Source organism: Oncorhynchus gorbuscha, linkage group LG12, assembly GCF_021184085.1.
Source record: "Oncorhynchus gorbuscha isolate QuinsamMale2020 ecotype Even-year linkage group LG12, OgorEven_v1.0, whole genome shotgun sequence".
Lineage (NCBI taxonomy): Eukaryota > Metazoa > Chordata > Actinopteri > Salmoniformes > Salmonidae > Oncorhynchus > Oncorhynchus gorbuscha.
Genome location: NC_060184.1, coordinates 46,166,741 through 46,194,692, shown reverse-complemented (window position 1 = coordinate 46,194,692; position 27,952 = coordinate 46,166,741). Strand labels below are relative to the sequence as shown.

The following is a 27,952-nucleotide window of genomic DNA, read 5'->3' as shown; positions in this document are numbered from 1 at the left end:
ATCCATAGACTAACCACTTCTGGGAAAATTGGAAAACTCTAAACAAACAACACGAAGAGTTATCTATCCAAAACGGAGATGTATGGGTAAACCACTACTCCAATCTTTTTGGCCCTTTAACAGAGAACAAACAGCAAAAACATATACATGATCAAATACAAATCTTAGAATCAACTATTAAAGACCACCAGAACCCACTGGATTCTCCAATTAAATTGAATTAACTACAGGACAAAATAAAAACCATCCAACCCAAAAAGGCCTATGGTGTTGATGGTATCCTCAATGAAATGATGAAATATACAGACAACAAATTCCAATTGGCTATACTTAAACTCTTTAAAATCATCATTAGCTTTAGCATCTTCCCCAATATTTTCAACAGCAACCTTGGGAAAATCCTCTGCATTATCATTAACAGCAGACTCATACATTTCCTCAGTGAAAACAATGTACTAAGCAAATGTCAAATTGTTGTACAGTGATTTTGAAAAAGACAGACAATGTATTCACCCCGCACACCCTAATTGACAAACAAACCAAAACAAAAGGCAAAGTCGTTGTTGATTTCAAAAAAGCCTTTATCATCTTCCATTACCTATGTATGGAGATGTGGGGCCATATGTTTGCAGGAAAAAAAAGTTATTTATATTTTTTCCATGGAAAATGCCTTCAGGTACTGTTCTCATCAAATATATATATATATATAATCTCCTTCATCAAGACAATCCACAAGTCAGCTTTGAATAAATATTTGCAATGTTGTAGTGTTGTCTACAATGCTTCCAAAAGATTCCAAGACCAAAGAGCCGTAATCGACAGAGACTGCTGAACTACACTGAGCAAGTAAAATACGCCTAAACCATGGAGCCAGTAAGCAAAGCTTCAATACTAGTTAGGGATAAAGCATGTTAAACATATTCATAAACCTATTTGTACAAACTATTCAAATGCATATCTCAAGATCTTTAAATGTAGGTTATACCTTATATTCTCCATCACCACCTGGTGGCACTATTGCCTAGTTGTATTTTTTTGTATAAAAAGCTTGGCTATACCTCTTACGCCTTGATCAGACCGACAGCAAACATTGCGTTTTGGTCTACCAGAAGTACATTCATTTCCATTGGAATGCTGCGTTTACCTTGCAGCATTGAGTTGCAGTTGCAGTTTATTCTGTGTGGTGCATATGTTGGACTTATCCAATGTGTGCATCAAATTGTATGTGCAGACTTGACAGAAATAGTAGCAAAAAGGTGAATGTTGAACTTTCCACTAAAACATTACATTACATTTAAGTCATTTAGCAGACGCTCTTATCCAGAGCGACTTACAAATTGGTGCATTCACCTTATGACATCCAGTGGAACAGTCACTTTACAATAGTGCATCTAAAACTTAAGGGGGGTGAGAGGGATTACTTATCCTATCCTAGGTATTCCTTAAAGAGGTGGGGTTTCAGGTGTCTCCGGAAGGTGGTGATTGACTCCGCTGTCCTGGCGTCGTGAGGGAGTTTGTTCCACCATTGGGGGCCAGGGCAGCGAACAGTTTTGACTGGGCTGAGCGGGAGCTGTACTTCCTCAGTGGTAGGGAGGCGAGCAGGCCAGAGGTGGATGAACGCAGTGCCCTTGTTTGGGTGTAGGGCCTGATCAGAGCCTGGAGGTACTGAGGTGCCGTTCCCCTCACAGCTCCGTAGGCAAGCACCATGGTCTTGTAGCGGATGCGAGCTTCAACTGGAAGCCAGTGGAGAGAACGGAGGAGCGGGGTGACGTGAGAGAACTTGGGAAGGTTGAACACCAGACGGGCTGCGGCGTTCTGGATGAGTTGAAGGGGTTTAATGGCACAGGCAGGGAGCCCAGCCAACAGCGAGTTGCAGTAATCCAGACGGGAGATGACAAGTGCCTGGATTAGGACCTGCGCCGCTTCCTGTGTGAGGCAGGGTCGTACTCTGCGGATGTTGTAGAGCATGAACCTACAGGAACGGGCCACCGCCTTGATGTTGGTTGAGAACGACAGGGTGTTGTCCAGGATCACGCCAAGGTTCTTGGCGCTCTGGGAGGAGGACACAATGGAGTTGTCAACCGTGATGGCGAGATCATGGAACGGGCAGTCCTTCCCCGGGAGGAAGAGCAGCTCCGTCTTGCCGAGGTTCAGCTTGAGGTGGTGATCCGTCATCCACACTGATATGTCTGCCAGACATGCAGAGATGCGATTCGCCACCTGGTCATCAGAAGGGGGAAAGGAGAAGATTAATTGTGTGTCGTCTGCATAGCAATGATAAGAGAGACCATGTGAGGTTATGACAGAGCCAAGTGACTTGGTGTATAGCGAGAATAGGAGAGGGCCAAGAACAGAGCCCTGGGGGACACCAGTGGTGAGAGCGCGTGGTGAGGAGACAGATTCTCGCCACGCCACCTGGTAGGAGCGACCTGTCAGGTAGGACGCAATCCAAGCGTGGGCCGCGCCGGAGATGCCCAACTCGGAGAGGGTGGAGAGGAGGATCTGATGGTTCACAGTATCGAAGGCAGCCGATAGATATAGAAGGATGAGAGCAGAGGAGAGAGAGTTAGCTTTAGCAGTGCGGAGCGCCTCCGTGATACAGAGGAGAGCAGTCTCAGTTGAATGACTAGTCTTGAAACCTGACTGATTTGGATCAAGAAGGTCATTCAGAGAGAGATAGCGCGAGAGCTGGCCAAGGACGGCACGTTCAAGAGTTTTGGAGAGAAAAGAAAGGGATACTGGTCTGTAATTGTTGACATCGGAGGAATCGAGTGTAGGTTTTTTCAGAAGGGGTGCAACTCTCGCTCTCTTGAAGACGGAAGGGACGTAGCCAGCGGTCAGGGATGAGTTGATGAGCGAGGTGAGGTAAGGGAGAAAGTCTCCGGAAATGGTCTGGAGAAGAGAGGAGGGGATAGGGTCAAGCGGGCAGGTTGTTGGGCGGCCGGCCGTCACAAGACGCGAGATTTCATCTGGAGAGAGAGGGGAGAAAGAGGTCAGAGCACAGGGTAGGGCAGTGTGAGCAGAACCAGCGGTGTCGTTTGACTTAGCAAACGAGGATCGGATGTCGTCAACCTTCTTTTCAAAATGGTTGACGAAGTCATCTGCAGAGAGGGAGGAGGGGGGGAGGAGGATTCAGGAGGGAGGAGAAGGTGGCAAAGAGCTTCCTAGGGTTAGAGGCAGAAGCTTGGAATTTAGAGTGGTAGAAAGTGGCTTTAGCAGCAGAGACAGAGGAGGAAAATGTAGAGAGGAGGGAGCGAAAGGATGCCAGGTCCGCAGGGAGGCGAGTTTTCCTCCATTTCCGCTCGGCTGCCCGGAGCCCTGTTCTGTGAGCTCGCAATGAGTCATCGAGCCACGGAGCGGGAGGGGAGGACCGAGCCGGCCTGGAGGATAGGGGACATAGAGAGTCAAGGGATGCAGAGAGGGAGGAGAGGAGGGTTGAGGAGGCAGAATCAGGAGATAGGTGGGAGAAGGTTTGAGCGGAGGGAAGAGATGATAGGATGGAAGAGGAGAGAGTAGCGGGGGAGAGAGAGCGAAGGTTGGGACGGCGCGATACCATCCGAGTAGGGGCAGTGTGGGAGGTGTTGGATGAGAGCGAGAGGGAAAAGGATACAAGGCAGTGGTCGGAGACTTGGAGGAGTTGCAATGAGGTTAGTGGAAGAACAGCATCTAGTAAAGATGAGGTCGAGCGTATTGCCTGCCTTGTGAGTAGGGGGGAAGGTGAGAGGGTGAGGTCAAAAGAGGAGAGGAGTGGAAAGAAGGAGGCAGAGAGGAAAGAGTCAAAGGTAGACGTGGGGAGGTTAAAGTCGCCCAGAACTGTGAGAGGTGAGCCGTCCTCAGGAAAGGAGCTTATCAAGGCATCAAGCTCATTGATGAACTCTCCGAGGGAACCTGGAGGGCGATAAATGATAAGGATGTTAAGCTTGAAAGGGCTAGTAACTGTGACAGCATGGAATTCAAAGGAGGCGATAGACAGATGGGTAAGGGGAGAAAGAGAGAATGACCACTTGGGAGAGATGAGGATCCCGGTGCCACCACCCCGCTGACCAGACGCTCTCGGGGTGTGCGAGAACACGTGGGCGGACGAAGAGAGAGCAGTAGGAGTAGCAGTGTTGTCTGTGGTGATCCATGTTTCCGTCAGTGCCAAAAAGTCGAGGGACTGGAGGGAGGCATAGGCTGAGATGAACTCTGCCTTGTTGACCGCAGATTGGCAGTTCCAGAGGCTACCGGAGACCTGGAACTCCACGTGGGTCGTGCGCGCTGGGACCACCAGAGTAGGGTGGCCGCGGCCACGCGGTGTGGAGCGTTTGTATGGTCTGTGCAGAGAGGAGAGAACAGGGATAAACAGACACATAGTTGACAGGCTACAGAAGAGGCTACGCTAATGCAAAGGAGATTGGAATGACAAGTGGACTACACGTCTCGAATGTTCAGAAAGTTAAGCTACGTAGCAAGAATCTTATTGACTAAAATGATTAAAATGAAACAGTACTGCTGAAGTAGGCCAGCTGGCAGTGGGTGCGTTGACACTACACTAATCAAGTCGTTCCGTTGAGTGTAATAGTTTCTGCAGTGTTGCTATTCGGGGGCTAGCTGGCTAGCTAGCAGTGTTGTTTACGTTACGTTGCGTTAAAAGAACGACAATAGCTGGCTAGCGAACCTAGAAAATCGCTCTAGACCACACAATTATCTTTGATACAAAGACGGCTATGTAGCTAGCTATGTAGCTAGCTACGATCAAACAAATCAAACCGTTGTACTGTAATGAAATGAAGTGAAAATGTGATACTACCTGTGAATGCGACCGGGTTGTTGAGTTCTATACAGAAGACGTTGGCTAGCTACGTCACCTACGTTAAGGACGACAAATAGCTGGCTAGCTAACCTCGGTAAATTAAGATAATCACTCTAAGACTACACACTCTAAACCTAAACAACACAATTATCTTGGATACGATGATACGAAGACAGCAAAGACAGCTATGTAGTTAGCTAACACTACACTAATCAAGTCGTTCAGTTGAGTGTAATAGTTTCTCCAGTGCAGCTAATCAGTGGACGTTAGCTAGCTGGCTAGTGAAGACTACGTTAGGACGGCGAAATACGATAATTACGCAATTATCTTTGATACAAAGACGGCTATGTAGCTAGCTGAGAAGAAATTGCTAAGATTAGACAAATCAAACCGTTGTGCTATAATGAAATATAATGAAAAAGTTATACTACCCGCGGGAGCGAAGTGCAGATGCGACCACTCGCTCCAACCGGAACCGGAAAATGTTGGACTACATAATAAAAAAGTTTGACTGCAGAATTTATTAACCAGCATTGATGCCATGACGCTGTCGGTCTGATTGAGGCGTAACGTGGCACCGAATGTCATGCATTTGAAATGGGGACATCCACAATGGACTGGAATCACAACGCCCCCTTGAAGGCTCCGTTGTGAGACGGACACCGCATACCTTACAATTTTCCAAACTTTGTGTCTCCTTCAGCCCAGCCAGAGTCTGTCAAAGAACAGTAAGTTACCAAACAACAGAAAAATGTGAAAATATGCAGTTTGATACCTTTATGGGATATTTAACAACTACCCAATCCTATATATACCCATTCCAAATACACATTGGCTGTTAAGCCAATAATATTGTATGACTGTTGCCTCCTGTTGAAATGTATTGTGATGGTAATGACGTTTGGTTTTGATGATAGTTATTAGGTGGCGGTAGCTAGCTAATCTTCAACCTAGCTTTGTTTTTAGCTAGCTAGCTGCTCTGTAGTGCAAGCTAGATTGACTTGCAATAAAGTTAGAGAAAAAAGTTAAGTAACTAAACAAAACATGTTTTATTATCACCTGAAACAATATTTATCCTGTCTTGAATGAAAAGGTCACATTTTGCAATCTCAAAAAAGAAATGCGATCTCTGACGAGAGAAAGGCTCGTTTCCATCTTGCGTTACAAACACAAAGACTTGTCCAAAGACAGCATGAAGATAGGCAGTGGTGTAAAGTACTTAAGTAAAAAAAATCGTTTAAAGCACTACTTAAGTAGTTTGTTGGGGTATCTGTACTTTACTATTTGACAACTTTTACTCCACCACATTTCTAAAGAAAATAATGTACTTTTTACTCTATACATTTTCCCTGCCACCCAAAAGTACTTGGTACATTTTGAATGCTTAGCAGGACAGGCAAATGGTCCAATTCATGCACTTATCTAGAGAAACATCCCCGCTCATCCCTACTGCCTCTGATCTGGCGGACTCACTAAACACAAATGCTTTGTGCAGTCTGGTTTGGTTAATATAAAGAATTTGAAATGATTTTTACTTTTACTTTTGATACATATTTTAAAATGTATTTCAGCAATTACATTTACTTTTGATTCTTAAGTATATTTAAAACCAAATACTTTTACTCAAGTAGAATTTTACTGGTTGACTTTCACTTTTACTTTAATTTTTCTATTAAAAGGCATCTTTACTTTTACTCAAGTATGACAATTGAGTACTTTTTCCATCACTGAAGATAGATGAAAACTGTTTCTCCAATAGAAATCCCTTATCACACTTGTAGGCGATGTCATGGCGAAAGTTGACGAGCTAAACTCATGCATAGAAATACGTCATCGGGTCTAACGTTACCTCACGCCGAACTGTGCATGTGCAGGCCATCAAATCAAATGGCACTATTGATATGAAGTTGTTTTGGAAGAAAATGTCAGTTTGTCACTTTCACGAAATTGGAGTAATAACATGTTCAACTAATTAAAGACACTGGCTCGAATCTAGGCTTTCGATTTTGAGAAATACACTGCTAAAAAAATAAAAGGGAACACTTAAACAACACAATGTAACTCCAAGTCAATCACTCTTCTGTGAAATCAAACTGTCCACTTAGGAAGCAACACTGATTGACAATATATTTCACATGCTGTTGTGCAAATGGAATAGAAAGCAGGTGGAAATTATAGGCAATTAGCAAGACACCCCCAATAAAGGAGTGGTTCTGCAGGTGGTGACCACTTCTCAGTTCCTATGCTTCCTGGCTGATGTTTTGGTCACTTTTGAATGCTGGCGGTGCTTTCACTCTAGTGGTAGTATGAGACGGAGTCTACAACCCACACAAGTGGCTCAGGTAGTGCAGCTCATCCAGGATGGCACATCAATGTGAGTTGTGGCAAGAAGGTTTGCTGTGTCTGTCAGCGTAGTGTCCAGAGCATGGAGGCGCTACCAGGAGACAGGCCAGTACATCAGGAGGCGTGGAGGAGCCCGTAGGAGGGCAACAACCCAGCAGCAGGACCGCTACCTCTGCCTTTGTGCAAGGAGGAGCAGGAGGAGCACTGCCAGAGCCCTGCAAAATGACCTCCAGCAGGCCACAAATGTGATTGTGTCTACTCAAACGGTCAGAAACAGACTCCATGAGGGTGGTATAATGAGGGCCCGACGTCCACAGGTGGGGGTTGTGCTTACAGCCCAACACCGTGCAGGACGTTTGGCATTTGCCAGAGAACACCAAGATTGGCAAATTTGCCACTGGTGCCCTGTGCTCTTCACAGGTGAAAGCAGGTTCACACTGAGCACATGTGAGACGTGACAGTCTGGAGACGCCGTGGAGAACGTTCTGCTGCCTGCAACATCCTCCAGCATGACCGGTATGGCAGTGGGTCAGTCATTGTGTGAGGTGGCATTTCTTTGGGGGGCCGCACAACCCTCCATGTGCTCGCCAGAGGTAGCCTGACTACCATTAGGTACAGAGATGAGATCCTCAGACCCCTTGTGAGACCATATGCTGGTGCGGTTGACCCTCGGTTCCTCCTAATGCAAGACAATGCTAGACGTCATGTGGCTGGAGTGTGTCAGCAGTTCCTGCAAGAAGAAGGCATTGATGCTATGGACTGGCCAGCCCGTTCCCCAGACCTGAATCCAATTGAGCACATCTGGGACATCATGTCTCGCTCCATCCACCAACGCCACGTTGCGCCACAGACTGTCCAGGAGTTGGTGGATGATTTAGTCCAGGTCTGGGAGGAGATCCCTCAGGAGACCATCCGCCACCTCATCAGTAGCATGCCCAGGCGTTGTAGGGAGGTCATACAGGCATGTGGAGGCCACACACACTACTGAGCCTCATTTTGACTTGTTTTAAAGACATTACATCAAAGTTGGATCAGCCTGTAGTGTGGTTTTCCACTTTAAATTTTGAGTGTGACTCCAAATCCAAACCTCCATGGGTTGATAAATATGATTTCCATTGATAATTTTGTGTGATTTTGTTGTCAGCACATTCAACTATGTAAAGAAAAAAGTATTTAATAAGAATATTTCATTCATTCAGATCTAGGATGTGTTATTTTAGTGTTCCCTTTATTTTTTGAGCAGTGTATAACAACTAAGGAAGAACTTTTCACTTCTCAAACACCAAACTCCGTCCTTGTCTGTTTGGTCTGTTCCCGGAAGTATTTCGATATTGCACCTCGAAAAGTGTGTGGGAATACCAGTGACATGGAATTGAAAGACAGCTGAGCTATGTCCTATAAACATTTGTTTATATCTAGTATATTTTCTTTCATTATAACTTTTTTTTAAACTCAAAATGTCACTAAACCACGTCTCAATATGTCACTAAACCACGTCTCAAAATATGTCACTAAACCATGACTCAAGCCAATTTCATGGTACTGACAGTGTTCTACAATATACTGTATATATATATATATATATATATATATATATATATATACACATAAATATATATTAAATGGTTTGCAATATAAAATGTCTTAGATATTTATTAACAATAAAACACTTCAATTAAAACAAAACTATGTGTCATTATCTGACACGTTTAAGTGTTTTTCTTGGTGGTTAAGGGCGTCATAGAATGACCCACCACACAGAACATATTAAATTAAATTTGCTTATTAAGTCCTAGACTGCTTGCCATGGATTGTCTGCAGCTTTATCAGACAGACAGGTAGGAAGATGTGGTGAGTGGGTGAGGTGGGCAGGTGACGTCACAGCGTCCTATGACACCTCTGATTAGGCCCAAGAATGACAGCTCCGCCACTGAGCCATCGTAACGGTCTCCAAGGAGACTAGAGGGAAAATATAAAAAGGGGTGGGAAAATGCCACATGCAGGAATGAATAAAGACAGGAGTGATGTTGTCACTCAGTCATAGACACCCATTTCTAATGCTGACTGTACCAGTGTCTCTGAGATGTGGAAGATTCTAGGCTTAGATATGGTTAGGGCTAATTGCGTAGCTGTGGAAGATTCTAGGCTTAGATGTGGCTAGAGCTTGTTGTGTAGGTGAGGAAACAAGGAAACAACAGTGAAATCCTCCATCTGGATACAGCCAGATTGGCACACAACAGACACATATAAGCCTCCAAATCAAAACAGTTTACCTTGAATATAAAATCCTGAATGTGTAACAGGTTAGGAACCAAGTGAAAGTGTTGCTTCCGTCCAACCTGAGCTTGAACCAGGGACGCTTTGAACACATTGACAACTGTCACCCACAAAAGCATCGTTATCCATCACTCCACAAAAGCCGCGACAACTACAAAAGCTGCAACAACTACTTTGTCTCAGAGCGGGCGACGTCACCAACTGAGCACAACAAGTTAGTAATTTCACATAGACTAGACTAGCATAACAAAAATAAACAGTTTAATCACAAATGTTCAGACAGAAACCCAGACAAACACTATTAATCAGACAGAAAAACATTGAGACCTAAGCCCCCTGGACTAAGCTCTTGTTTGTGGTCGAGAACACATTCGAACACTTGGCTGTCAGCTTCACTTCTATGAGGTCAGACAATCGCTGGTGACCCTGTGACGACCCTAGTTAGGTAAGTAGCACCGCCACCCTGCCTTGGAGAATAGAGCAGGAAGTTGAGGCACTCGCATTACTCAGACCCATTCCACGGCCCACAATGCACTTCATTTACATACCAGCATTACACAAACAGCGTACACATCGTGACCCCGATGGGGAAAAAGTGCAACACAAGCATTCCCAACAGGAACTTGAAGGAACTTAAAATGAAGAGAAAAACAATGCTTAAGAGTGACCAAAGTTCAAAATACAATGCTTGTCTTAAAGCTGAAGGTCCACTAAGTTATTTTACACTTGAGGTATAAAGAATCAGAGAAGTATAAAGAATCAGATAGAAAGGCCTTGTAGCAGATAGCAATTTTTGCTGTGGTCTTGCAGTTTAAACCTCAGGTTAGATGAGTCAGGACATGACAGCGGTAGGTGTTGATAATATAATAATAATAATAAAGCCATTTAGCAGACGCTTTTATCCAAAGCGACTTACAGTCATGTGTGCATACATTCTACGTATGGGTGGTCCCGGGAAGCTCCGGGGTGAAGTTTTTCCTAGGCACAGAACTACAGTAGAATCAGCTTCCCCCTCCTATTAACCATTAGTGTTAAAAATGCTAAACTGACCCAAGATCAGCGTCTACAGGCAACTTTGTGGTGATACTAACCTGCAGAAGAAGCTCTGGAGGTGTCAGTCAGGAGGAAGGAGGCCCAGCCTGGCAGGTGGCCAAGTTCAGTCCTCCAGCGGAGATCAGGTCCTGAAAACACAGATTCATTGAGTCTCAAAACAGATACTATAAAGTCCATCATCTAATTTCCTTGTTCCTTCAAAATCAAAACCTTTTGGCGACAAAACTTAACCTGAACAATATTCAAAGCTAGTTATTCCTCTCGGTCCATCTCTAGTCCAATCATCATGTAAGCAGGTCCAGCAATTCACATGACCACAACACACATTTCCAACCTCTAGGACCTTGTTTATCGATCATGCATCGCACTGATCCATAGATTTACCAAACACTTTTGACCCGAGAGGCCACATGAATACAATGTTACCAGAGGTTGAGAATTTGTTGGACAGCAACTGTGGAGAGTTAGTCACAAGTGCAGGCCTTCGTGATTCTCTTGCAGACAGTTTTTTTTGAGGGCAACGTCGCAGCAGTCTGATAGAAACTGGGAGGCACAGCGGCTAGACACACACCACTTCCTTTTGTGCAACACTTCCTCTCATTTCGCGTGCACTTCGGATTTTCCACTAGACTCCCTGGTCCATACCTCCTGTGAGGCTACAATCAACAGAACATCCTTAGTGTTAGTTCAACCAAGACTCGTGTTCACTGCAATCAACTCAGCCAATGGTTTGAGGTACAAGATGGGGGGAAACAATCCTCAATATCACAACCCTAGAAATATAAATTCTAGTTCTATGGACACAACAAACCTTTTTTGCATAGTCACCCTTAAAGAATCACTGGTAAAGGAGAACCCTCATGGCAATAAAAACATTTAACCATTTTGGATTTGAAAGGTTACTTGAAATAAACCAGAACCACACTCCCCTTGAGTTCTCTGGCCCTTTTCAGCTTTTCAGAACGTGGTTGAGTGCAGGTTCAGTAGACTGTGAGACGATTAGGACCCTGTACTATCCACCAGCCTGCATACAAATAGGCTGCAAACAAATGGCCTTCCATAACGGACTAGGTGTGGTCATGCAGAAATGTGATCGGACTTCTAGCTCTGAGACTTTCGCCTATAACAACAAAGCTAGTCGCTCTAAGATTGAGCTGTAGAGACAAACCGTCAACATAAAATATATCTAGGCTTTGAGGTGGCAGGGAAAAAAATACCTGCATAGTACTACTCTGGTGGCTATGGGATATCAAACCCCATCTCAGATCGCCCTTGTGTTTCAATGTGGAACCTTATTACCCCTGTAATACCCTTCTTCTACCATTCTTTTAACCATTTGTTTGCGATACACTGTAGGTTTTAAAGAGGGACGTATCAACATTGTAAGGGGCTGTAGGTCTCACCGGAGAGGTCGTAAACATGTCTCGAGACGTCTTCATTTATATGTCTTAAGAGATCTCAAGACTCAAAATGGCTGGGTATGAAATTTGAACATGGTAAGTACAAGACAAAGTATTGTTGCCACCTGTAGCATTGAATGAAAGGGTAGCCAGAGAGCTGGCCTCCCTTGATAAAAGAAAAATGTATAAAATAATAGCCAATCAGCATTGAGCTAAACTGAGTGAGCTCAGCTGTGAATGGTCCTGGTGCCTCCCCCCCAAAAAGTATAAAGGGAAGCCAGTTTAGATTTGGCTTCAGACCAATCACAGTTTAGATTTGGCTTCAGACCAATCACAAAAGCCAAATGTCATTGACAGAAAAAAACAATTGAATTGTTACATCTCGTTGTGTCATTGTCCTCCGGTGGCTAGCTAGCTAGCTAAAATCGTCCCTTTCCAAAATTAGACATGGGGAGGTGATCGGGATTTGGACTTGTGGTTTTACTTAATTCTCCATACTTGCCAATGGTTATAACGGTGATTCTTATCCAACCATTAATTCATACATCGTGCCCATGGCCTGAGAAGGTGGAAGTTTAACATGTAGCTAGATGTGGTATGCTAATGTTAACTAGCTGGCCTGGCGCATCGTTGCCCACGAAAGGAAGTTAAGCTAGCGAGCAAACATTTTAGCCAGGTCGCCTAGGACAACAAAAACTAAAAGTGTGTATTGTATGACAGAGTCATAGACCGTTTTGGTAAGATGAAAGAGGAGGTTTGCAACACATGTTTTCTACATCGTCGAATAATAGTGAAGACATCAAAACTATGAAATAAACAGATATGGAATCATGTAGTAACCAAAAAAAAGTGTTGAACAAGTCAAATCAAAATGTTATATTTGAGATTCTTCAAAGTAGCTACCATTTGACTTGATGACAGCTTTGCACACGCTTGGCATTCTCTCAACCAGCTCCATGAGGTGGTCACCTGGAATGAATTTCAATTAACAAGTGTGCCTTGCTAAAAGTTCATTTGTGGCATTTCACATTTTGGTCTGGTACTGTATTTTCGGTAATACCCATCACCACACCAAATACATCCTTTAAAAAAGTATACTCGGTCATAACATAATTTACAAAGAAAAATACAACTCAGAATATAAAGGAAGGTTTTACATCTTCCTAAGTCTGATGGGGGTTTTATCCTTCCAGACTAGGAATGGTATCAACTCGTCACCCAAGGATTTTAATTGTTCCATGTAGGTAAATGCAACAGCAGGTACATATTGAAGATGTGCATGCTCATCCCCAGAATCTTTATCTTTATTTATTTATTTCCAAAGGATAAAGATAAGAACAATGTGATAGTCATGAACATTATAACAATATGGAATACAATTAAATCTATGCTACAAGAACCAATATCACTCCCTAAACACAACCCTATGGAACAATCCTTGGAAAGCTTTTCAGAATTCACTGATAAATTGGTCCACACGGAAAAATACAGGCATAGAATTAAAAAGCCATTATGACCCGACTAATGTAGATATTTTCAACGTTTCAATTTGAACTCTTTTAGACATCAGAGCAGTCTTGAGGGAATCCTATTTGAGTCAGAAACAGATGTTCATATGATAGGAAAGATAGAAAAATATATATATAAACTATTGGAACAAAGACTTAAAAAATAACTGAGCTAATAACTGTGCTAATAACTTAGCACAAGATAGAGGGAATGTTGGAACATAACTAACGCAAGAGGATGAAAATGGTGAGAGACTAGCTGAATTTTTCCAATAAATCTTGTTTCGATGCAAAACTAATGAATACACTCAGTTCTCGCTTCGAGGCAAGCAACACTGAACCATGCACCATCTGTTCCGGACGTCTGTGATCTCGCTCTCCATAGCCGATGTGAGTAAAACCTGCAAATAGGTTAACATTTACAAGGCCGCGTGGCCAGACGGATTACCAGGACACATACTCAAGAGCATGTACTGACCTGTGAAGTGTCTTCACTGACATTTTCAAACTCTCCCTGACCCCGTTTTTAATACCAACATGTTTCAAGCAGACCAACATAATAATCTCTGTGCCCAAAAATGCCAAGGTAACATGTCTAAATTACTCTCGCCGCATAACACGCACATCTGTAGCCATGAAATGCTTAGAAAGGTTGGTCTTGGCTCACATCAACACCATCATCCCAGACACCCTGGACCCACTGCAATTCTCATAATGCCCCAACAGATCCACAGATGACACAATCTCTATTGCACTCTAAACTGCCCTCTCCCACCTGGACAAGAGGAACACCTACGTGAGAATGCTGTTCATTGACTAAAGCTAATCGAAAGAAAGGCATGTTCTTTTATGCGTTGTATGTCTGTCAGATAGCGCCAACATTTACAAGAGACAGAACGTGTCTGGCAAAAAACCCTCTACACTCAACAACTAGGCTCTATTTTTTTATGTATATATTTTTAGGCTCTATTCAAATATCCTTTTCTTGGAGGTAGTCACTGATAATTAAAGTGAGTGGATGCAACACTTTCTCCACATTGGTTAAAGGCAGGCAATCTTACTATGTCAGATGAGCTATAATAAGGGGGCATGTTTTTTACTATTCAAAATGGACATACTGCAGCATTTTTTTTTCTTTCCAGAGGTCAATGATGTGTAGTTGCAAGTGACATCATCTCAAGCAACTTTGCTGTTCCATGAAGCAACTCAAATGTGATTAAAATTGCATGCAAAATTCACAGCAACTTCCAGGCAACTAACAGCCACTAAGTTACTGTGAAATGCACAGTAACCTCTTAACAGTGAAGCTCTTAATTGTCACATTCTCTTAAAATATTACAGAACTGAGTGTTAAAATAGGTGCTCAACCTTTGACAACATAACCATCAACCACTTACATTTACATTACATTTAAGTCATTTAGCAGACGCTCTTATCCAGAGCGACTTACAAATTGGTGCATTCACCTTATGACATCCAGTGGGACAGTCACTTAACAATAGTGCATCTAAAACTTAGGGGGGGTGGGGTGAGAGGGATTACTTAACCTATCCTAGGTATTCCTTAAACTGTTACAACACTTCCACTGATGGTTGGCACAAATAATCAGAATTCAGTAACTTGTTGTTTACCGTATTTTCACTGCAACCAGTAGCCTGTAGTGTACCGTAAAATTACAGGCACATAAAACCCCCTAAGGTTGATGTTCGTGCCAAGTGGACATCTAATTAACATAATAATTATTAAAAAATCCCATACAAATATGTCAGTTTCGAGCCTCCCGGGTGGCGCAGTGGTCTGGGCACTGCATCACAGTGCTAGCTGTGCCACCAGAGACTCTGGGTTCGCGCCCAGGCTCTGTCGCAGCCGCCCGTGCCCGGGAGGTCCGTGGGGCAACGCACAATTGGCATAGCATCGTCCGGGTTAGGGAGGATATGGCCGGTAAGGATATCCTTGTCTCATCGTGCACCAGCGACTCCTATGGCAGGCCCGGGCGCAGTGCGCGCCACCGAAGGTGGCCAGGTGCACAGTGTTTCCTCCGACACATTGGTGCGGCTGGCTTCCGGGTTGGAGGCACGCTGTGTTAAGAAGCAGTGTTGTGTTTATGGAGGACACATGGCTTTCGATCTCCGTCTCTCCCGAATCCGTACAGGAGTTGTAGCGATGATACAAGATAGTAATTACTAACAATTGGGTAGAAAAGGGGGTCAAATAAATGTATATATCAGTTTAAGCTAGAGATATTTTTTGCATTGGATGCATCTCAATCCACCGCATCTGCCTATGTAACAATTTCACATTATATGTCAGTGTCAGTTGAAAAAAGTAAAGGAGACCGTTTAGTGACAAAAAATAAGGGGTACATTTTTTTAATTTTTATATAATAATAATAATTATTATTATTATTTAGATTTGGGAGGGCTATATGTTGTTCCATATAGTGAATATGTTATTCAATGCATTTGTATGGGCTAACAGGCCAAATAAACATTTTAATAAAAAAAAATTTCAATACTTTTGATACTTCAAGGGTTCTTAAAATTCAAAATCAAGTAGCAAAATTATCCTTGGTATGACTTTGCCAAAAATAAGCAGTTAAATTTCGTATTTAAAAATAAGCAGTTAAATTTCTCAGATATAGCACAGACATTTCAGAACAAACTTCCTTCATATTTTGGGGGAGGGGGGGACTTTCTGTTATTCAATGAGTTTGTATTAGAGGTCGACCGATCAATCGGAATGGACGATTAATTCGGGCCGATTTCAAGTTTTCATAACAATCGGTAATCTGCATTTTTGGACACTGATTACATTGCACTCCACGAGGAGACTCCGTGGCAGGCTACCTACCTGTTATGCGAGTGCAGCAAGGAGCTACGGTAAGGTGCCAGCTAGAATTAAACGTATAAAAAAAACAATTGATGTTAACATAATCACTAGTTAACTACACATGGTTGACGATATTACTAGTTTATCTAGCTTGTTCTGCATTGCATATAATTGATGTGGTGCCTGTTAATGTATCATTGAATCACAGCCTACTTCGCCAAACGGGTGATTTAACAAGCGCATTCACAAAAAAAGCGCTGTTGTTGCACCAATGTGTACCTAACCATAAACATCAATGCCTTTCTTAAAATCAATACAAGTACACATTTTTAAACCTGCATATTTAGTTAATATTGCCTGCTAACATTAATTTATTTTAACTAGTGAAATTGTGTCACTTCTCTTGCGTTCTGTGCAACAGAGTCAGGGTATATGCAGCAGTTTGGGCCGCCTGGCTCGTTGCGAACTGTGTGAAGACCATTTCTTCCTAAAAAAGACAGCCAACTTTGCCAAACGGGGAATGATTTAACAAAAGCGCATTTGCGAAAAAGAAACAATAATTGCAGTAATGTACCTAACCATAAACATCTGTCTTTTTTAAAATCAATACACAGAATAATGTTTTTTTAAACCTGCATATTTAGTTAAAATAAATTAATGTTATCAGGCTATATTAAACTAGGTAAATTGTGTCACATCTCTTGCGTTCATTGCACGCAGAGTCAGGGTATATGCAAAGGTTTGGGCCGCCTGGCTCGTTGCGTACTAATTTTCCAGAATTTTATGTAATTATGACATAACATTGAAGGTTGTGCAATGTAACAGCAATATTTAGACTATTGGATGCCACCCGTTAGATAAAATACGGAACGATTCCTTATCTCATTGAAATAATAAACATTTTGTTTTCGAATTGATAGTTTATGGATTTGACCATATTAATGACCTAAGCCTCATATTTCTGTGTGTTATTATATTAAGTCTATGATTTGATAGAGCAGTCTGACTGTGCGGTGGTAGGCAGCAGCAGGCTCGTAAGCATTCAATTCAAACAGCACTTTCGTGCATTTTGCCAGCAGCTCTTCGCAATGCTTCAAGCATTGCGCTGATTATGACTTCAAGCCTATCAACTCCCGAGATTATGCTGGCAATACTAAAGTACCTATTAGAACATAAAGGTCAAAGGTATATGAAATACAAATGGAACATTAAACATTTATTTATAAACATTTATTTATTTGAGACTAAATTGATTTTATTGATGTATTACGTCAAAATAAATGTTCATTGTTCATTCAGTATTGTTGTAATTGTCATTATTACATATATGTGTATGTATGTATATGTAAAAAAAATATAAAAAATAAAAACAAAATCGGCCGATTAATCGGTCTCGATGTTGAAAAATCATAATCGGTCGACCTCTAGTTTGTATGGGCTAATAGCAGTAAGGCTCAAAAAATGTTTCCTTCTTATAACATTTCCATATCAATCAAATGCTATTTGTCACATGCGCAGAATACAACAGTGAAATGCTTACTTACAAGCCCTTAAACAATAATGCAGATAAGAATTTTAAAATATATACATAAATAAATAAATAGTAACAAATAATTAAAGAGCAGCTAGATTAGATGTTCAGGAGTCTTATGGCTTGGGGGTAGAAGCTGTTTAGAAGCCTCTTGGACCTATACTTGGCGCTGTGGTACCGCTTGCCATGTGGTAGCAGAGAGAACAGTCTATGATTAGGGTGGCTGGAGCCTGTGACAATTTTTAGGGCCTTCCTCTGACACCGTCTGGTATAGAGTTCCTGGATGGCAGGAAGCTTGGCCCCAGTGATGTACTGGGCCATATGCACTACCCGCTGTAGTGCATTGCGGTCGGAGGCCGAGCAGTTGCCATACAAGGCAGTGATGCAATCCGTCAGGATGCTCTCAATGGTGCAGCTGTAGAACCTTTTGAGGATCTGAGGACCCATGCCAAATGTTTTCAATCTCCTGAGGGGGAAAAGGTTTTGCCGTGCCCTCTTCACAACTGTCTTGGTGTGTTTGGACCATGTTAGTTTGTTGGTGATGTGGACGCCAAGTAACTTGAAGCTCTCAACCTGCTCCACTACAGCCCAGTCGATGATCGGGACATTCTCGGTCCTCCTTTTCCCGCAGTCCACAATCATCTCCTTTATCTTGATCATGTTGAGGGAGAGGTTGTTGACCTTGCACCACACGGTCAGGTCACTGACCTCCTCCCTATAGGCTTGTCATTGTGGGTGATCAGGCCTACCACTGTTGTGTCATCAGCAAACTTAATGATGGTGTTGGAGTCATGCCTGGCCGTGAGTGAACAGGGAGTACAGGAGGGGACTGAGTACACACCCCTGACGGGCCCCTGTGTTGAGGATCAGTGTGGCGGATGTGTTGTTACCTACGCTTACCACCTGGAGACAGCCCATCAGGAAGTCCAGGATCCAGTTGCAGAGGGAGGTGTTTAGTCCCAGGGTCCTTAGCTTAGTGATGAGCTTTGAGGGCACTATGGTGTTGAACGCTGAGCTGTAGTCAATGAATAGTATTCTCACATAAGTGTTCCTTTTGTCCAGGTGTGAAAGGGCAGTGTGGAGTGCAATAGAGATTGCATCAAATGTGGATCTGTTGGGGCGGTATGTAAATTGGAGTGGGTCTAGTGTTTCTGGGAAAATTGTGTTGATGTGAGCCATAACCAGCCTTTCAAAGCACTTCATGGCTACAGACGTGAGTGCTACGGGTCGGTAGTCATTTAGGCAGGTTACCTTAGTGTTCTTGGGCACAGGGACTATGGTGATCTGCTTGAAACATGTTGGCATTACAGACTCAGACAGAGGGAGGTTGAAAATGTCAGTGAAGATACCTTCCTGTTGGTCAGCGCATGCTCCGAGTACACGTCCTGGTAATCCATCTGGCCCTGCGGCCTTGTGAATGTTGACTCTGTTTAAAGGTCTTATTCACATCGGCTGCGGAAAGCGTGATCACACAGTCGTCCTGAACAGCTGATGCGCTCATGCATGTTTTAGTATTATTTTCCTCGGAGCGAGCATAGAAGCAATTTAGCTCATCTGGTAGGCTCGTGTCACTGGGCAGCTCACAGCTGTGCTTCACTTTGTAGTCTGTAAAAGTTTGCAAGCCCTACCACATCGGACGAGTGTCGGAGCCTGTGTAGTATGATTCGATCTTAGTGTTGTATTGATGCTTTGCCTGTTTGATGGTTCGTCAGAGGGCATAGCAGGATTTCTTATAAACTTCCGGGTTAGAGTTCTGCTTCTTGAAAGCAGCAGCTCTATCCTTTAGCTCAGTGTGGATGTTGTCTGTAATCCATGGCTTCTGATTGGGGTATATACGTACAGTCACTCTGGGGACGATGTCACCGATGCACTTATTGATGAAGCCAATGACTGATGTGGTGTACTCTTCAATGCCATCAGAAGAATCACTGAACATATTCCAGTCTGTGCTAGCAAAACAGTCCTGTAGCTTGGCATCTGCTTCATCTGACCAATTTTTCTATTGACAGTCACTGATGCTTCCTGCTTTAATTTTTGTTTTAAACAGGAATTAAGAGGATAGAATTATGGTCAGACTTGCCAAATGGAGGGCAAGAGCTTTGTACGCATCTCTGTGTGTGGAGTAAAGGTGGTCTAGAGTTTTTTGCCTTCTGGTTACACATTTAACATGCTGGTTGAAATGAGGTAAAACGGATTCAAGTTTCCCTACATTAAAGTCTCCGGCCACTAGGAGCGCCACCTCTGGATGAGCTTTTCTTGTTTTCTTATGTCCATATACAGCTTATTGAGTACCAATGCCAGCATCAGTTTGTGGTGGTAAATATTATCATGAGATACTCTCCCTCAGGCGAGCAAAACCTTGAGACTTTCTTAGGTATCATGCACCGGCTGTTGCTTACAAATATACACTGACCGCCACCCCTTACCAGAGTCTGCTGTTCTATCCTGCCGATACAGTGTATAACCTGCAACCTGAATGATATTCATGTCATCGTTCAGCCACGACTCGGTGAAACATAAGATATTACAGTTTTTAATGTCCTGTTGGTAGGATATACATGTACGTCCACTTTATTATCCAGCGATTGTACGTTAGCCAATAGTACAGATGGCAAAGGCAGATTAGCCACTCATCGCCGGATCCTCACAAGGCACCTCGGTCTTCCATCCACAAAATCTCTTTCTCTTACGATTAACGGGGATGAGGGCATGTTCAGGTGTCTGGAGTAAATCCCTCTCATCTGACTCCTTAAAGAACAATTATTTGTCCAATTCAAGGTGAGTAATCGCTGTTCTGATGTCCAGAAGCTCTTTTCGGTCATTAGAGACGGTAGCAGTAACAATATGTACAAAATAAGTTAAACAATGTGAAAAAAAAGAAAATAGCACGGTTTGTTAAGAACCAATAAAACGGCAGCTACCCCTTCCGGCGCCATTCCAGTATAGCTTAGTAGTGGTTGATGGAGTGGATGGAAAATGGGTTTACAGCCTGCGAATCCGAGCAGAAGTCAAAGTAGTGTATAGCTGTTAAAAAAATAAAAACAGTAGCCTACAGTAATAAAGATATGTGCACGTACATCTAAATGTAAAAATAACTGCAACTCAAGTATGATATAGTTAGAGGTTTAAAATATTTGTCTTGGAATGCTATGATTCCTGGGATTACTGTATATTGTGGTGTTATTATAAAGTAATACAATTATTTGTCAGATAAACAAATAATGAATTAAATGACCTACAGTGCTTTCAGAAAGTATTCACACCCCTTTACTTTCTCAAAATTGTGTTCTGTTACAGCCTGAATTTAAAATAGTTCAAATTGAGATTGTGTCACTGATCTACACACAACACCACATAATGTCAAAGTGGCTTTTTTTTAATGAATTGTTTTTAATTAAAGCTGGAATGTCTTGAGTCAATAAGTTTTCAACCCCTTTGTTATGTCAAGCCTAAATCAGTTCAGGAGTAAATATGTGCTTAACAAATCGCATAATAAGTTGCATTGACTGATTATGTGTTCAATAATAGTGGTTAACATTTTTTTTATGACTATCCCATCTCTGTACCACACATATGTGCAAGGTCCCTCAATCGAGTATTGAATTTCAAGCACAGATTCAACCACAAAGACCATGGACGGTTTTCAGTGTCTCGTAAAAGTGTGTAAAACAAAAAGCAGACACTGAATATCCCTTTGAGCATGGTGAACTAAGTAATAAGTACTAAGTACTAAGTAATACTGCAAAGAAAACGTGAAAAAAATACATTTGATTTTTGCCCTGAATACAAAGTGTTATGTTTGGGGCAAATCCAACACCACCAAGTATCAGTCTTCATATTTTCAAGCATGGTGGTGGCTGCAACATGTTATTGGTATGCTTGTCATCGGCAAGGACTGTGGAGTTTTTTGGGGGATAAAAAGAAACTGAATCCAGCCATAAGCACAGGCAAAATCGCAGAGGAAAACCTGGTTCAGTATGCTTTCCAACAGAGAATTTGGGAGGTGAATTCAGCTTTCAGCAGGACAATAACCTAAAACACAAGGGCGAATATTCACTGGAGTTGCTTACCAGGACAACATTAAATTTTCCTGAGTGGCCTAGTTACAGTTTTGACTCAAATCGGTTTGGAAATCTATGGCAAAACTTGAAAATTGCTGTTAAGCAATGATCAACAATCAACTTGACAGAGCTTGAAAAATATTTTAAGAATAATGGGCAAATATTGTACAATCCAGGTGTGCAAATCTCTTAGAGGCGTATACCAAAAGATTCACAGCTGTAATCAGCGCCAAAGGTGCTTCTCGAAACTATTGACTCAGGGGTGTGAATATTTATGTAAATGTCATATTTCTGTATTTCATTTTAAATACATTTGGCAACATTTCTAAAAACATGTTTTCACTTTGTTATTATGGGGTATTGTGTGTAGACGGGTAAGAAAAAAAAAATATTCATTCAAATTTGAATTCAGGCTGTAACAACCAAATGGGGAATAAATCAAGGACTAATGAATAGTTTTTGAATGTTATGTATACTGGGAATACAGCGCATGTAGATTAGCCTATACTGTGTATCTTCTCAAAAGAAATCACTATGAAATTATGCTCCAGAATTGATTGAGACTAAACTGAAATGCATTGCAGTCACATTGATATGAGTCATCATGCCATACAGGATGAGTAGATTGATATTCATGTGAGAGAATTTACTGGGTCAACTCCACTGAGCTCCCACTGCAGAAAGGCTTTCATGGTGATTTCACATAAAGGAGACAAACCCAGCCAGGCTGAGCAGACAGAGCAACAAACATCATTGTTACTTAACTGTGGGCCTGGCTGCATATTGGTCTTATGGGATTAAATCTAAAATGATCTTTCTCTGGGTTAATGACCCATTCAATTACAGCTATGTGATAACTCATTCACAGGGTTCCCACATAGAGGAACAACTCCCGCTTTGTAACTTTAGATTCAACTGCCTGAAAATTAAAGTAAGATTAGGGCTATGTCTCTCAGTAGTAACAGAAGTACTAACACATGGCTGACAACAAAGCACAGCGAGAATTCCTTTATTTACAGCATCTGTTCCTACAATGGACAGGCAGTGGTGTGTTTGCCCCATACAAGCACCATGCTGGCAAAGCCTGTTTACCTCTCGTATGCCATGGAGGTGACGTCTTAAAATGGACCACAGTGTCCCTCTCTTTAGGCTACGCTATCACAGTGCCATTCTTAAGTGAAAGGAATAATGTGGTTGTTGAGTTGTGCTAGTAACTTAGAATAACACTCCATTGTGGGTCTCTGTAGACTACATCTCAGATCTGTATAATATTTTGGGGAAAGTATGCTAGTATAAGTAATATCACCATAGACTACATACAGAGCACTGAGATTAAGCATGTGGTATTTGTACAGCAGATGTTGCACTCAACATCATGGCAATATACCACAGCCTAGTCACATTACCAGCATGACATTATTACACTAACTTACTGAACATTCTCACTTCCACTTGGAAGGGGTTAATAAATGGAAGGGGTTAATAAAAAAATGGAAATTATTTAAAATTCTTGCTCATCATATTCAATATCAATGCTTATCACATCATATCCAGGTATTGGCTCTTAGATCATAAACCCAGCCATAAGGTAATATTTTAGCACTGTATCTAGTCTACAATGCACTATGACGAATGGTCTGTCATCAAGATGGAGCAGCATCTGCACACAAACGTGATATGCTACATACAGGGGAAAATAACGTAAACGAGTAAATGTGGGATACAAAGTATATTGAAAGCAGGTGCTTCCACATAGAAGTTTCGTTCATGGAGCAAAACAGCCTACGCTTAAGGTCAGGGGGGTTGAAATTAATTTAGAGGAAGGAAGTTATCGATGCACTTAAACCACAAACAGACACACAGACACACACTAAAATGTGTAGCCATATTACATGAAACAAAATGCTTATATTTTTTGCAATGTTTTGGCAATGCCTTTCACGCACAACGGCGATAAAGAGAACACAGACCCCAATGAATGTTACTCCTGCTGTTGGCTACTCTGCCTGCTCCTATCACAGCAGCACTAACAGTATTGTGTTTGAGACTACCTAAACAAATAACATGAAAAAAAAAAGGTTTTACCTTGATGCTCGAAGTAAGAGAAAAGGGAGTCGCCGTACACCTGGTAGCAGCTCAAAAAATAACGAGTTGCTTCAGCTGTCTGCTATTTCCCGGTTGGTCGAACGTCATGGAAAAATCTAAATGGGATCCTTGGGACGTCCCAACTCTGACGTCACCACATTGAAATTGAAATTAGAAAACGATTAAGGAAAGGATGATTTAGTATGACGATATGTAGAAACTGCTTCCCCAATAGAAATTCCCGATCACGCTTGTAGACGATGTCATGGCGACATTGAGTAACTTTAGAGCTCGCCAACACAGAGTTTCTAAAGCCAGATGCGCAACATCACAAGACTTCCGGTGACGGTTTTGAAGCACACCAAGCAGACCAAGCTGAGGTTAGGGGTTAGAGAAGTCAATGAGAGAAGTGAAACATTCTTCCTTAGTTGTTACATTTTTAAAAAATCTAAAGATAAAAGCTAGATTTGGGCAAAATTCATAAGTAGTTGAATATGTTGTTACTCCAACTGCATGAAAGTGACAAACTGACACGTTTTAATTTTCGTCAAAAACAACTTTATATCGAAGGCTAGCCTTTGAGTTAATGGCCTGCACTTGCGCAGCTCGGGGCGAGATGTCTGCGCATGCGCTTATCTGGCCAATGACGCCATGACATCGTCTACAGGCTGATTGTGGATTTCAGTGGACACCTCATAGTACCCATAAAACCTAGCAGTCAAACTCGAAAATGGTTCCAATCGTTTTTGCGCTATATATTTTTAAAATAGTGAGGCTTAACTTGGCGTAATGTTTTGATAATATATTCGCCTCTATTTACAAAAATAAATAAAAAATAGTGAGCAGAGCAGTAAATCTTAAAAGTGATTTGTATTACTTGTTTGTATAGTATGTTGACTTTGGTGTCTATTTCGAACCTTATGGCATTTTTCAAGTATGAGCATAAGAGCATTAAAAGGGGAGAAGACCACTATAACACTGGCCATGTGGAGAAGTGCAGGGGCAATTTACCTGTTTAGTCTGGGCCAGCATGAGGGATAAAGTTTTTCCTGTGTCGTGAGTATAGCTATTAAGTTAAGTTTAGGCATCTTAGCAATACAATATGTTCTATAGAGCTGTCAGTATTCTACAAGGAAATAGACACTTAATCAATTATAACATCCTTAACCAGATTACCCCAGATTTCAGATTTACAGTTGAAGTCGGAAGTTGACATACACTTAGGTTGGAGTCATTAAAACTCGTTTTTCAACCACTCCAAAAATGTCTTGTTAACAAACTATATTTTTGGCAAGTTAGTTATGACATCTACTTCGTGCATGACACAAGTCATTTTTCTAACAATTGTTTACAGACAGATTATTTCACTTATAATTCACTGTATCACAATTCCAGTGGGTCAGAAGTTTACATCCACTAAATTGACTGTGCCTTTAAACAGCTTGGAAAATTCCAGAAAATGATGTTGTGGCTTTAGAAGTTTCTGATAGGCTAATTGACATCATTTGAGTCAATTAGAGGTGTACCTGTGGATGTATTTCAAGGCCTACCTTCAAACTTAGTGCCTCTTTGCTTTACATCATGGAAAATCAAAATAAATCAGCGAAGACCTCAGAACAAAAATGTGTAGACCTCCACAAGTCTGGTTCATCCTTGGGAGCAATTTCCAAATGCCTGAAGGTACCATGTTCATCTGTACAAACTATAGTATGCAAGTATAAACACCATGGGACCACGCAGCCATCATACCACTCAGGAAGGAGACGCATTCTGTCTCCTAGAGATGAACGTACTTTGATGTGAAAAGTGCAAATCAATCCCAGAACAATAGCAGAAGACCTTGTGAAGATGCTGGAAGAAACAGGTACAAAATGATCTATAGCCACAGTAAAACGAGTCCTATATCGACATAACCTGAAAGGCCGCTCAGCAAGGAAGAAGCCACTGCTCCAAAACCGCCATAAAGAAAGCCAGACAACGGTTTGCAACTGCACATGGGGACAAAGATCGTACTTTTTGGAGAAATGTCCTCTGGTCTGATGAAACAAAAAATAAAACTGTTTGGCCATAATGCCCATCGTTATGTTTGGAGGAAAAGGGGGAGTCTTGCAAGCCGAAGAACACCATCCCAACCATGAAGCACAGGGGTGTTAGCATCATGTTGTGGGGTTGCTTTGCTGCAGGAGGGACTGGTGCACTTCACAAAATAGATGGCATAATGAGGGAGGAACATTATGTGGATATATTGAAGCAACATCTCAAGACATCAGTCAGGAAGTTAAAGCTTGGTCACAAATGGGTCTTCCAAATGGACAATGACCCCAAGCATACTCCAAAGTTGTGGAAAATGGCTTATGGACAACAGACTCAAGGTATTGGAGTGGCCATCACAAAGCCCTGGCCTCAATCCTATAGAAAATGTGTGGGCAGAACTGGAAAAGTGTGTGCGAGCAAGGAGGCCTACAAACCTGACTCAGTTACACCAGCTCTGTCATGAGAAATGGGCCAGAATTCACCCAACCTATTGTGGGAAGTTGTGGAAGGCTACCTGAAATGTTTGACCCAAGTTATACAATTTATAGGCAATCCTACCAATACTAATTGAGTGTTTGTAAACTTCTGACCCACTGGGAATGTGATGAAAGAAATAAAAGCTGAAATAAATCATTCTCTCTACTATTATTCTGACATTTCACATTCTTAAAATAAAGTTGTGATCCTATTTGACCTAAGACAGGGAATTTTTACTACGATTAAATGTCAGGAATGATGAAAAACTGAGTTTAAATGTACGTGGCTAAGGTGTATGTACACTTCCGACTTCAACTGTTGATGAGTAATACAGTAACTTAGTTCTAGAATGTTGTCATTGATGAGAATTAATCTAAAAATCTATTGACATTCAGAATTGACTTTGCTTATACATCCAGTCTGTATTGTAGTTGCATGACCAGAGACAAATCTTAAAAGGCACAGTGTTTATTTATTATGAGTGGTACAGTCTTGATTTATAGGATCATTCCCACTGTATGATTAATACAGTATGTCACGTGATAAAATCCCAAGTTATCAATTAAAAGTTTACGGAAAAACTGCACTTGTCCTCATGAAAATGACTGTTTATGAAATATTCTACAGCAGTAATGTCATTAATTAAAATAAACTTTATTTATACAACACATTTCTTACAACAAATGCAGTTCTTGGCATTCAAAGTCATGCATTGAAAGGCACGTGGCACTTAAAATCCTTCCTCTTGGCATTTCTCTATTGGTGACCAGGCGATTCTATCTACCACATGGGAATGCTGCCATGGAGCTCATAAGTGTAGCCATGTGGCTGCATTAGCTATTTTTGCAGTTATTGGCTGTACGTATGTGGAATGCGAGTAGAGGAAGCCAGTCGTGCCCAACCAGGTGCAGTCAGCGGAGGACCTGTACCCGGCAGAAGACTATAACCCTCTGTCCCGAGAGCCCATAGAGGAGGATCTTCAGTGGCTAAGGTGCAGGTTCAGTGGAATGGCATGGCTCCATGAACCTGAGCCATAAGAACCTGTCTGTGCCGGACATTGTTAAAAAGAAGGGCACCTAGGGCATGCAGGCATCTTGGCTGGCATGGCGCTGCCGGTGGAGCAGCAGGAGGCTATACAGCAGGCAACCGTTTGACAGAGCACCAACCTCAACTGGCACACCATGAGGAGAGGAGGTTGACGGCCAGCAATTTGTAGCAGTTAGGACCAAGCGCGTTACTTTGTCGCTGCTATAAAAAAAAGGGTCCTCCAATCATAGTCGTTGGATGGGGTGTTGTCTGTAAAGTGGGGCACAGATAATGAAGATGAGGGTATCAAGGCATTCAAAATGGCTACGGGGCAGGAGTCAGGGCTTTGGGACACAGGCTATGGGATCCTGGGTATCTCACCGATGGTTTGGTGGGCACCACAGCAGTGGTGGAGGTCAAGTGTCCGTATGGTGCAAGAGAATTTACCATTGAAGACGCAGTGAAGTTGAAGGATTTCTATATCCATGAGGAGTAAAGGTCTTACCGCCTCCGTGAAGACTATCCTTACTGGCACC

The 27,952-nt window shown here is 42.1% G+C and overlaps 1 protein-coding gene across 2 annotated transcripts in view; it reads right to left on the bottom strand.

The window, feature by feature from the left end:
• LOC123991070 (CYFIP-related Rac1 interactor B-like) overlaps window positions 1-24,177 on the bottom strand; it is a 59,017-nt gene extending 34,840 nt beyond the window's left edge. Inside the window, exons 1-2 of one of the 2 annotated variants that reach the window (XM_046292247.1) lie at window positions 23,880-24,177; window positions 10,504-10,593 (exon numbers count right to left, since the gene is read on the bottom strand). The gene's annotated coding sequence lies outside the window, so the exon portion shown is untranslated. The remainder of the gene's footprint in view (window positions 1-10,503; window positions 10,594-23,879) is intronic. The other variant, XM_046292246.1, reaches the window with a different exon arrangement.
• Between the last annotated feature and the right edge of the window lie 3,775 nt (window positions 24,178-27,952).